The sequence below is a fragment of the Arachis hypogaea genome, chromosome 16 (genome assembly GCF_003086295.3).
Source record: "Arachis hypogaea cultivar Tifrunner chromosome 16, arahy.Tifrunner.gnm2.J5K5, whole genome shotgun sequence".
Lineage (NCBI taxonomy): Eukaryota > Viridiplantae > Streptophyta > Magnoliopsida > Fabales > Fabaceae > Arachis > Arachis hypogaea.
Genome location: NC_092051.1, coordinates 136,325,514 through 136,336,853, shown reverse-complemented (window position 1 = coordinate 136,336,853; position 11,340 = coordinate 136,325,514). Strand labels below are relative to the sequence as shown.

At 25.1% G+C, this 11,340-nt stretch overlaps 1 pseudogene; it reads left to right on the top strand.

Annotated features, from left to right (window-relative positions):
- The first annotated feature begins 1,557 nt into the window (after positions 1 to 1,557).
- LOC112759187 (vacuolar-processing enzyme-like) lies at positions 1,558 to 9,975 on the top strand (annotated as a pseudogene).
- The last annotated feature ends 1,365 nt before the right edge of the window (positions 9,976 to 11,340 follow it).

Genomic DNA, 11,340 nt, shown 5'->3' with positions numbered 1-11,340 from the left:
AACCATCCTCCATGGTAGACCTTCACTTTAAAATAACCCATCGTCTTCTACCATACCCTGAAATAGAGTACAACAACACATAGACATTAATATAAAATATGAAATAGACGCACCTTCCTATTTCACACCGATGCTAATCCCTACTCTCCACACATATGGTCTCATTCCAACGATAAACAGACCCTCAAACCCTAAGTAAACTAACCCGACACTAACCACTACAGCGAGAGCTACCATACTGAAAAGAAGGAAGAAAATCATACCTACGCAAACCCTATCAGTAATGCTTCAGCGACTTTTCACGTCCATTCCTTCCAGTTCCTCGATCTCGCCTCCTCTCTTCAGTTTCAGTCCATCAACATCTACGGTCCTCTCCGATTCTAGGTTAGGGCATAATGTAATGGATTTGGTTTACGAAGCATTGTGAATAAAGGGTGCTGTAATAAACGTTAAGGGTTTTTCATCCAAGGGAAGAAATCAAGCGTTTTGCGCGAAATGAAAAGGGTAGAATTGTCATTAAAAAAAATTTTTAATTACAAAGGACGAAGTTAAATACAAATGCAACATTAAGGACGATTTTAAATCCAAAATTAGAAGAGGGATGATTTCGATTCTGTCACAAAACTTTAGGAACCAAAATCGTACTTATCCCTAAAATCTACCTATGTATCATATATGTTATTGACATATTGGTCTAGGATTGTTATATTAATATTTCTATTAACATGCGATGTTAACTCCAAAAATATAATCAATTGAAATATATTAAAATATTATAAAAAATAAAATAAATTAAATATTAATTTTTAAACTTTTAAAAATTTTATCTTCATTAAAACGTTATATATTCGTGGATTCAAACTGTGTGAATTTCAAAAATATTATATTTTTGTGATGTTTTAAAAATATGAAAATATTTTTTAAAAAGAGAAATCGAAAAATTTTTTTCACTTTTTAATTTTTAAAATATATAAATCGCAAGGTGCGATTTCATTTGTTTCATCTTTTAAGCTTTTGAAAAAGATTTGTAGAGTGTAATCTAAATTTTTAAAATTTTTCAAAAAATCATAAGGTGTGATTTGTTGTTAAAATGCACTATTTTCACCATGAAAAAAATAGCCATTTTCGCTTACTTTCATAGTTTCATACATGGGTTTTATCCATCGACCACCATATCATTTCACTTACCAACTATGCATCCATACAAAAATTAATTTGTGTTTTTTTTTTTTTCTTTCAACCTGTACTAACTTTGTATTCAATTTGATCTACTAGTAGAAGCGACAATAACATATAAGCAAAGAGAGTAACACCTTAGTAGATAAACGTTATTACGCGCATTCTAATGATAAAATCGATGCATATTTGAAAAATTGTAAGTTTAATATCATCGTAAAAATCGGCTAACATAAACAACAATATATAGTACAAGAGAAATAAGACAAACTGTGTGTCATTGGTCAATTTCTGCTGTTATAAATTCAAGTTGAAGTGGTTGCAATATATGCATTATTATCTTAGCTTCTTTCTCATAAAAAATATTGCATTGCATGTAAGATGTATCACAAGATCACTGGATGGGTTCCTTTATTGATAGCATCATTATGGCTTAGTTCGACAATTACCATGCTAGATTGTCGTGTCACTAATTTATTCCATCCTCTGAGTAACGAAGATGGAGAAGAAGGAAAGAAATGGGCTGTGCTTGTTGCTGGTTCTAAGGGCTATTTTAATTATAGGCACCAAGCTGATATTTGCCATGCGTACCAAATAATGAAGAATGGAGGCCTTAAAGATGAAAATATCATTGTTTTCATGTATGATGACATCGCTAATAATGAACTAAACCCAAGGCCTGGTGTTATAATCAATCATCCCAATGGTTCAGATGTTTATAAAGGTGTCCCCAAGGTAAATATATATCTCTCCACCAATTTGGTCTTCTAATTCTAATATCACAGAAAAGAAATTAGAATACTTAATTATTTTAAAAAGTAATAATCACAAATCTTTTTTTATAAATATTGATCAATATTTTCTTAATATAACAATAATCTAGTAGCTTATAAGTTACTAGGAGTTGTATAATGCTATGGAGTTGGGGCTCAAATCTTGTTGCCCTTGTCTGTGTGTGCGTATGTGCATGTGTTAAAAAAAAAACTATTAGCTATATTTTTTTTTTGTTAAAAATTGATTATTATATGTCTAATCACGGATAAAAAATTTTAGGACCCAAAAATAAAACAATAAATAATTAAATAAACATGAAATAATTGAATGAAGGTTTTATTTAATTTTGGCATATACAAAATTTTTTTGAGGTAGGCGCGGGACCCGAGCGGAGATTTTCGTCGCTAATTTTTCAAATTCATAAATTTATTGAATTGTCCTTAATAGTTTATTTCTCATATATGTTTTTTAGTCATTTCACACACACACACATATATATATATACCCAAAACTCTTAATCCTCGCCATTCTCCCCTCTCACTGCATCGTCACACTTCACTATGTCATCACCCTCATCGCGTCGTGCTCTCTATTTGTGGCATTCCTTTCTGTAACACTGCCGTCGTGTCCATTCTCCTCTCTGTTGTCGCGTCTCCCACCTCGTCCACTGCTCTGTCCTCTAGCTCACCGTTGTGTTTTCCTACTGTATCATTTCGAAAGAAGTCACCATCTTGTCATTTAGATTTTTTTTTTTATAAAATCTTGTTATTTTTGTATAGGATGGATACTTGCAACTCTATTCATATGAAAACTAATAATTAATTAGAATTATCAGATAGATAAAAAATGGGGTCTCCGCGAAAAATAAAATTCTGTGAAAAATGAGAATGTAGAACAATATTTCTCCACGATAGAAAACGAAGACGGGACGAAAAACAAATCTAGGGGCGGAGATGGGAGCAGAGAGACATCCCGCGCCCCCATCCCGCCTGTTGACATCCCTAAACATGTTCCCTTACTTTAATAAGTTTAATTAAAAACTTACTTTCAATTTATCAAGAAGATTCAATATTTTAATATCATGAAATAAATTTATTAAATAAAAGTAATAGGACCAACACATATTATAATTAGTATTTATTTAGTAATAATTTACATTCATATTTATAAAAATTTATACATATAAAATAACTATATAATTTATATTTATATTTATCAAAATTTATAAACATGAGTCAATATAACTTATACTTATATTTATTAAAATTTATATATATAAATCAAAAAATTTATTTATCGAAGACTGTTTAATGTTTGTGCTAGTTAATTGCTAGTCAAAATGGGTAAAATCTAATGGCCCAAAAAATTTTGTGATTGAATAAATCAAAATTTGTAGGATTATACTGGAAATTACACAACTGCGGAAAACTTATATGCGGTGATTAGCGGTAACCGAAGTGCAATTACAGGGGGCAGTGGTAAGGTGGTGGATAGTGGTCCGAACGACACCATTTTTATTTTCTATGCTGACCATGGTGGACCAGGAATTGTCAGTAAGTAATTACCTTTTAAGCAACTTATTATTTCGAATGGAAAAGAGTTTCGTTTGTACAACTTCACAAATTCAAAATCACAAAACTGCGTGAGATGCGTTTTTGTGCTTTTTTTTATCTTAGAAACATTGTTACATTCTTCTGATGAGAAAATTATACATAGTATTATACAGTGATTGATAGATAAAACTATTTAATTGGTGAGTAAATACAATAATTTGGTCAGGTATGCCAGTTGGGGACGATGTTGTAGGCTGTAGCCTATGATTTTATAGATGTTTTGAAAAGGAAACATGCCGCTAATGCCTACAAAAAGATGGTCAGTTTTTCTTGAACGCTGACTTAAATTTTACTTGTTGTAAGGTGTTGAATTTATTTGACTAGTTGATTTAAATGGAAAAAAAGGTAATATACTTGGAAGCATGCGAATCTGGGAGCATGTTCGAAGGGATTCTTCCAGAAAACATAAACATATACGTAACCACCGCTTCCAATGCAAATGAGAGCAGCTGGGGTTGTTACTGCCCTGAAGATCCCACCTATCCTCCTCCTCCTGAGTTTCAAACTTGCTTGGGAGATTCTTATAGCGTTTTATGGATGGAAGACAGGTCTGTATAATAACTAAATGAAAAAGTATATGTAACCAATTTTAAATTAGCCAATAATGGAACAAGTTAATTAATTATAAATATAGTGATTAATTTTATTTATTTATAATTTAAAATATTGGTTATTAAATGTTTCACCACATTCAAATTAAGAAGAGATACGTTCAGTATTATTGCAACATAAATCACGGAAACTGATTCAATTAGTTTCCGTCTCTTCACCTTCATTTTCTCTCCAAATGCCTAACACATGATAAATTAGAAAATAGATTCAGAATCATCCAATATTTCAATTTATAAAAAAAAGAAACATCCTAATACCTAGCATGAGCACCATCCATATAGAGATTTTAGATTCACCAAGAGACATTTAACTGATTTTTGGCTGAAACCATCTTGATTCCGTAGCATTATTGTAACTAAATCACTTATTTTTCAAAGGAGTAATGCTAGAAGACACTTTTTTTATTTATTTCAAGATCTGTCAATTACTTTAAAATTAATTATTTGAGATTTATCTTAAATGTTGGAAATAAAATAATACTTAAATTTTTTTTTTTACTATAAACACTCTATTTTAGCATTTGATATTATCTCCGAGCGAGGCATCTGATCTGTTTGCTTTAAAATTAGTTCATAATCGTATAATTAATTAGATTGTTTGAGTAGTTTTCTTATATGATATGAATTGTTCCGTAGGAGTAATTTCAACCTCTAATAGGACTACATATGATATTGCAATCGTTTTATAATTTTATTAAATTTGTAATTTAATTTTTATATTTTTTTAGTTAAATTTTATACAGTTTTTAATTTTGTTATAAATTTTTTTGCGTTAAAAATATTAAAATTATGGAATATTTTTATTAAAACACATGTGATAAAAATCTAATTAGGTTTTTAATTATAGATATCTTTAATTTGTAAAAAAATATTCTGTTAATTTTAATATCTTTTATATTGACAAAATTCTAATTAAAAAATTAAAAATAGTATAAAAATTTAATTAAAAAAATAAATATTTAATTACAAATTTAATAAAATTATAAAAATTAACCGAATAATTAAATGTATTCTGATCCAATAAACTTTTGTACTCAAGTTTTTCAATTTTTCTTATCTACAGATGATTTTATCCACCATTATTCTTCAAGTGCTTATGATAACTGATAAGTTAATTAATTTCAAAATTTTATTTGTACTTAACAAATAATAATAACTTTTGGGAAAGTAATATGTTGTACAAAAAGGTTTTAAAATGTTTTAACCTTTAGATTCAAATGAAATACGTCTACATGTTCAGGTGGTTAGAAATAAATTCTTCATACAAAAGGGACAAAAATCAGAGAGGTTGCTAGTTGCTTTGACTTTGAATTTTGTCCATTATATATATATATATATATATATATATATATATATATATATATATATATATATATATATATATATATATATATATATAATATACAACACTATGAAAATATATTTTTTTTTAAATTATGTTAATTTTATCTTAATATTATAGATTATGGTACAAAAATTTATAAAATCAAACTATTTTTATAAAAAAAAGTTGTAAGAGACAAAAGTCTCCATTAGCTAAGAAGATAAGGATTTTTGTAGATAAAAAATTAAATAATAAATTTTTTAGTTATTATTTTTATGTGAAATAATTTAATTTTTTATTGATAATTAATTTTAACATTTATAATGTAAAACTTAAAAAAATTAATGTGTATACTTTTATATTTGATTAGGTGTTAAATTTATTACATAAATAAAAATAATTAATTTTCATACTTGTTATTTAAAAATAATATTTTTTTTCTTTATTTATATAAAAATATAATTAGATATTAGTATAAAAAGTTTTATATTAATAGTTATAAAATTAACTCAAAATCAATTTTTTTTTAAACATTGAATCTTGATTCTATTTATTGATCGCAACATTAATATTCTCTCCAAATTAAATTATATAAAATAAATAATTTTAAAGAAAAAAATATAAATATAAATTAAAAAGATAAGTAGTGAAAATTTAAAATTCAATAAAAAAAACTAAAAAATATGTATATAATAATAATAATAATATTTTTATGTGAATAATATCACAGGATCATTTTTAATTGATACTTAGTTATAAATTTAATATATTTCTTATAAAATAATAAATTTATTTAAATTATATTATTTTATTAATTTTATTTTTTTTAGAACAAAAAATATAGAGAAATAGAGATTGAAAGAGAAAAAAAAAGAGAAAGATAAAGAAAAAAGAGAGAGGGAGTTTGTTAATTTTAGAGGAAAAAATTTTATTTTAATTATAACGAAAAAATATCTCGTGATACATTTTGGTTTATCAAATTAGTAATATAAATTGCCAATAAGTAATAGCTCAAATGGCATAGTCTCCCCATACTCAATTAAGAGGTTGCGGGTTCGAGTCTCCTATCTTTGGTAAAAAAAAATTAGTAATATAAATTATAAGTTATATACAGAATGAGAAGGAGAAAGAGGTAAATAAGAGAATGTAGAAAGAAAATTTATTAATTTTGGAGAGAAATATTTTCTTTTAATTTTAATAAATGTCATGTAATACATTTTGGTTGTTAAATACTTAAATTAGTAATATAATATAGCTATATTTTAATTTTAGTTGTAATTAGAGAATATTATATTGTATATTTTAGTTGTTAAATTTGTGATTAATTATTGATAATGATATATAAAAGAGATAGAATGAATGAAGAAATGAGAGAAATAAAGAACGGAAAATAGAGAAGAGGGGTGATTTATTTAAAAAAAAAATTAATTTTAATTATAATAAAAAAGTGATATGTGACTTATTTAATTATAAAATTAATAATATATATATACGTGTGTGTTAAAAGAGTTACACTGAGAGTCTCTGTGGATTTTTACTCTTTCTTCTTTGTCAAGGGGGAAACTAACAACCTAAAATCAATATATTAACTTTGTTTTGCTATTTGAATTACTTTTCGGGCAGCGACAAAAGCGATAGGACCGAAGAAACTTTACAACAACAATATGAAACCGTAAGTAATTAATTTATACACATATATATAAGTAAAGGTTTTCTCAATTGATTGGATTGAAGTATGAATCCCTCTATATGATTATATAGTTAATATATAGCTGGCACTATAGTTTAAAAGATTGCTCATAAATGAATATTTTGGTGATTGATGCATAGGTTCGTGAGAAAACATTATCCTGGCCTGCAAAAGGTTCTCATGTGATGCAATATGGAAACAAGAACTTCACAAATGATTATCTAGTTACCTATATTGGTGCCACCGGCGTGAGTGAGACTTCAAATGCATATTCCTCTTCTATCCCAACACTACTTGTCAACCAACGAGATGCACTTTTACTCTATCTTACCCACAAGGTCATCATTTCTTTCTCGGTTTTGTTAGGTAGAGACAATGATTTTTATAAATAATGTAAATAATAGGCTAATCAAAAGACTCCACCTCTAAATAAAATAAAAAAAAATTCACCTTAAATTACTTTTTAAATTCTAAGATTAGGATAATTATTCACATATCTAATGAATTGAATATTTAGCTATTGTTAACTATGTATGAGTAAATTAAATAAAAAAGAATAATCATCTAATTAAGAATAATCAACATAATTATCTGCATATCTATTGAATTGAACATCTAACAAATTTATTATTCACATTGTTTAGCATTCTCATTGTCTACCTATACTTTTTCTTTCTTATATATGTCTTCCGCTTATTATTTAGAGAAAAATCCACTTCTCTTTTGTGAGAGAAGCTTAAATGACACTCCATCTCCTCTATTTATAAAATATACATTTTCATTCCTTATAACTTTTAAAAAATTTTCTCTTTAATCCATTTTAAAATTTTTATATTAATTAATGTTAACTTTATCTATTTTTCAAGAAAAAATAAATTATTTTTTTACAAAAATATCCTTTAACAAAAATTTTAATTTTTTGTCATTAAATTTTACTTACCAAAATATCCTTTAATAAATTATTTTTTCTAAGATATTGTTCAATAATTTTTTAATTATTAAATTATAATTTTACTAAAATTTTCGTTAAAGTTATATTTACTATTAATTTTTCGATATCAATATATATTATTTTAATATTAAATAAAAAATCTTCGTAAGATTATTTTTTAATATTAATATATATTAATTGATATACATATTAACAGTGGTAAAATTTTTTTATTTGATGTTAAAATAATATATATTGATATCAAAAAACTAATAGTAAAATATAAAAATAATTGTTAACAAAAATTTTGTTAAAATCACAATTTAATAATTAAAAAATTATTGAAGGCATGAAGGGTATCTTAGAAAAAAATAATTTAATCATTAATTTTTTAAAAAAATATTTTGGTAAAATACAATTTAATCAATAAAAAAATAATTTATTAAAGAGTATTTTGGTATGCAAAATTTAATGACAAAAAAATAAAATTTTTGTTAAAGGGTATTTTTGTAATAAATAATTTATTTTTTTCTTAAAAAATAGATAAAGTTAACATTAGTTAACACAAAAAATTTAAAATGAATTAAAGAAGAGATTTTTTAAAAGTTATAAAGAAGAGAAATGTACATTTTACAAATAAAGAGAAAAAAATATTATTTTAGCATCTCTAAAAAAAAAGTAAAATTTTCCCTATTATTTATTATATGGCAACAAATTTTATATTAGAACATACATATGTTTCATAATTTCATTAACAAAATAATTTTACCTTGAAAACAAATGGAAATTATTCAAGCGGAAGATTTAAAGTACTCTTATAAAATTCAGCTTTGTGATCAAATAAAATTTCAAGTGTTGTACAAAAAATTTAAATTTAAAATAAACTTTGAAATATTTTTAAAATCTTTAATTATATCTCAATTATTAAAAATATAATTATTTATATACAATTTTTTATTAATTTAAATTTTTGAAAAGTAATTTTATTACTTAATATCAAAAAATTTTGTAGACCAGTAGTTTTAGCAATTTTAGTCAAATATTTAACTAGTATAAATATATACTAAATTATCTTTAATAAAAAAATTTATTAATTTATGTGTATAAATTTTAATAAATATGGATGCAAATTATATTAATTTATATATACTAATTCTAATAAATATAGGTACAAATTATATGTTTTTTATGTGCAAATATTTATAAATATATGTGTAAACTATTACTGGTTAAATACTAAATTAAAATGATAATATTTACTAATCATATAGTATTGCTGACTTAATATTAAAACTTATAATTAAGAGGACTAGAATTCCATACTTATTGTCTGATCTTAAAAAAATTAGCATAAAATAAATTAAAAAGAAATGTTTCTTTGTGATTTCAGTTGGAAAATGCTCCGGATGGATCTAGTGAGAAGGTGGAAGCTCAAAAAATGTTAGTAAATGAAATAGCTGAAAGAGAGCATGTAGACAATGTTGTGAAGAAGATTGGAGATCTCTTGTTTGGTGAAGATAATAGTGCAACGTTGATGGCAAGTTTTCGTCCATCAGGCCAACCTCTTGTAGATGATTGGGACTGTTTTAAGAATTATGTAAGTCAAAAACTAAAATAAAATTATATATAATGAATTTATTATAATGTAATCTAACAAAATATGTTGCTTTCCACCAATCACACATATTCATATAATTGTGCTTTGCTTCCATATCTTGCAGATAAAAATTTATGAAAGGTATTGCGGTACCTTGTCAACGTATGGAAAGAAATACACAAGAGTTTTTGCTAACATGTGCAATGCTGGTATTTCCGAAGATAAAATGGTTGCAGCTTCTTCTCAAGCTTGTCCCTAGCTAGGAGAACCATGGTTTCTTAATCCCCCCCCCCCCCCCCCTTGTTAAACCATGGTTTCTTAATCCCCCTCCCCCCTTGTTATTAATAATGTAATAATAATGAATAAGTTAATAAAGGCCACGCAATGTAAGAAGAGTATATATATATATATAAGAGAGAAAAAAAAAAGGAAAAAAAATAGCCAAATTAATTGGCTGGTTTTACATTTAAGTTAATAAGATGATGAAGCTCATTCTATGACTGAAATTATTTTTTCTATAATGTTAGAGAGATAAAAAAAAATTAATTTAAATAATTAAAATTTATCTTATTTAGTATTTAGTTGCAGAATATATTAAAAAATTAAAAATAATAAATTTTAATAATTTTTTGTTAATATTTTTTTGGAATAAACTATTAAAATGGTACTAAAAAATTCATAGTGCTGACAAAACGAATCCCAAAAAATGATAACGATAAATAAATTCTGGAAAGATTTAAAAACACGATAAAAAAACTAAATATTAAATATATATTCTAAAAATAATTTTAGAGATCAAATTTTGATACAAATTTTTATAATCATTATTAAAAAAATAAAATATTTTCATTTTTAAAATTTGATTTTTTTGTCAAGTAAATTTTTTTTAAAATTTTTTTATTGTGAATAACCACATTTTTTGAAAAATAAAAAGAACAATTTAGAAATCATATTTTGTTCTAAATAATTTTTTGTACACCTTTTAAATATTTATTTAAATATTGTCACAAAAATTTAGATCTAATGAATGAACCATTTGCTAAATATAATTATATAAAAGTTTGTTTATTACTTACAAAAAATATAATTTTTTTTCTTTTGTCATATTTTCAAATCATTCAAGAGTTATTTTGTCGATAACATCTTTTAAAAATCTTTTTATCAACAACTGAATCTTTTGAGTATCGAATTAGTAGTTAATCCTATTCTTTTATTACCAAACATTTCTACTATTTTATACAGTGCTCTCCAAGATAGCTATTCTGGCCATATAATGAGTAACACAATAATTGGTAATTCTCTAAATCAAACTAATCTTTAAAATGTATAATTTTAAATAAGAAAGTGAGTCTGGACAGTTATTACATTTCAGAAACTCTTATATAAGTTTCCACTTCATTTTGGTATGTAATAGCTTTTGGATGTGGATTTTGAGGTGTGGATAGTAGTCTGTTAGGGTTATATAGGTGCAGTGATCTCGGAGTAGTGTTCGTTGGCCTTATGATGCCTCCTCCTTTTGTTCTCCATTAATTTGATGTTTTTTGCTTCGCGATTTTATCCTTTAGGAAAAGAATTTTCATGCAACCACCACCACTGTAGGCTTTGCCATTGTCGATAGTCACCG